This window comes from Polypterus senegalus, chromosome 11, assembly GCF_016835505.1.
Source record: "Polypterus senegalus isolate Bchr_013 chromosome 11, ASM1683550v1, whole genome shotgun sequence".
Taxonomy (NCBI): domain Eukaryota; kingdom Metazoa; phylum Chordata; class Cladistia; order Polypteriformes; family Polypteridae; genus Polypterus; species Polypterus senegalus.
This window is the reverse complement of record NC_053164.1, coordinates 53657899-53660269: the sequence shown is the minus strand read 5'-3', so window position 1 is coordinate 53660269 and position 2371 is coordinate 53657899.

The following is a 2371-nucleotide window of genomic DNA, read 5'->3' as shown; positions in this document are numbered from 1 at the left end:
AAGCAACAAGGCAAGAAATGGCACTTTGTTAGTTGCCGCTGTGCTCATATTAACTCCAATGGCAAGTTCATTTAATTCCTCAACTTGCAATGACATGGAAAATAAAGACAAGAACATCAGCTATTCCTAGTTATTACTTTTCTTTGCCAACTTGCAGTAATTCATTGCCAGATGTGATTTCATTTCATAACATTAGAAAATCGGAAATTAGGAACAGTCTGACAAAAGATTTATGTGAAAAACTGAAATTTGGTTTTTCTTCTTCCAGTATGGACATAACATGGCCATAACTTCATTTAAAAGGTCTCTTCTCTTACATTAGAAATCTCTTACCTTCCATGTTGGACCCTGTTTTTTTTCCCACAGGTTTCTATCCACATGGTGAAATGTGCATACAATAAAAGAACACATATGCAAGGGGGTTGAAAAATAACTTTAATAAACTTAATAAAAAACATTTTATAGTATTGTGCAGTTCCATTCCACACACTCACTCACACTCAAGACATCTTACCTGAAGTAGGGGCTTGAGCTGCCTCAAAAGCTTGTATATACAGTATATATAAGGTGAAAATTTTAAAGAATGTAAGTGACATGGAATTAATGGCTCCAGTAGAAGTCCTTTAGTTGACTTCAGAAAATATTTAACATAAGAAAACTGATTTCTTAACAAAATTTGAATCTGATAGTTTACAATGTTTTGCATTTTTTTTTAGAAGTCTAGTCATCACCATCTAGAAGGTTTGCTTGTGTATCAGCAAATCGACTAATTACTGGTGCTCTGTCTGTTACCACAATTAAAAAAACCTACATACAAATCATAGAGAACATAAAATGCATGAAATAAAATGAAATCACTTTTCAGCATTTGTATGGCAGTGCTTGGTTGAGACATTTCCTGGCTGACATCTTCATGAAGAATTACCTGAAGAACCTATATCTTGATTAAAAAGAGGTTCTTATTTAGGAACGACCCCGAGTGTCTCCGTACATAATTGCATAGATGGAATCTACCAACACACAGCTCTGTCCTTTTGTATCTCTTTATTAGAGCAGATAGTCAGAAACAAAGCTCAACATATTGCAAGGCCATTGCCAAGGTCATTCAGAAAGACATCCTTCTCCATGATGGTAACTGTTACACTTACCACTCCTGGGCTGCAAACGACCCAAGCCCACCCAAGCAACTGCAACACAAACACATATAACATTTATAGTACAACAGGAAATCAATTGCCTTGCTTGCCCAGTACAAACAGTAACGTTACAGAAATACCCACAATGCACCATGCCGCCAGCGCTGACTGCCGGGTCATTACAATATTAATATTATGATGCTTTAATTTTATTACGACTACAACATTGTTACAATAAGAATAATGTAAGATGAAAATATAGTTAACAAAAACAAATATTAAACGACAATTAATACTACGGATTTTGCGTGATAAAACTTCTAGCGTCAACTGGATGATAACATACATACAAGACCGCAAGATTGCTAGTCTCCTTTATATATAAGATTGTGGCTAATTGTTGAAGATGTGTTTATTGGAAGGTGCTTTGTGGAATAAAAACTGTTTATTGTATTTATACTCTTAGATTGTGGACTGTATTGCTGTGTCTGTGGCTCTCTGTCTCCCCCTTATTAAGTTACTAAGCGTCAACTGGATAATAACATACACGGTTACATTCTGCTTTATATATAAGATAGCTGTACCCCGTGACTGCGCCCACATAGTAATGAAACAGGACAAACTTTAAAAATCAATAGACATTGATAGACTGATTGTGTTCAGCTCTGACGGGAGAACGTTCCCCGCGTGGGGAGAAAGGCACATGGCCGTGATATCTCTGGCAATCCGCAGCTACCTTCTAAAACACATGAGCTCTGATCTCTCTCTCTGTCTCAAAAACGACAAATGTTACTCCTTAAGAATCTGTGGATGATAATGTCTGTTGAACAAACAGGTATCGCTAGCTAAGCTGAGGCAAGGTACATTCCAACACGTGGTGATGCGTAGACCAACTCGTACAGAGGCTGGCGAGTGAATGAGGAAGGCCCCGCCCCCCTGCTCTCAGCCCACAGCAACTCTGTTGGATTTGCATAAATACATCGGTACCGTAAGCGAACTACGGTACTTAGCGCGATAACAGAAGTCGCAAAATCAACCGGAAAGTTGAAGCAAATTATAGAAAAAAACAGATCTAAATCCGTTAAGTAATTCTCTCGTGAAAAGCAGACAGACATAAAGCAGACATATACAGACAGACCACGAAATTTTTAAAACCGCTTCTTAGCGAGCACCTAAGCGCCAAGGGTAACCTACATTCCAAATCTCAAGTTCCAAGTCCTCATGGTTCGGGAGAT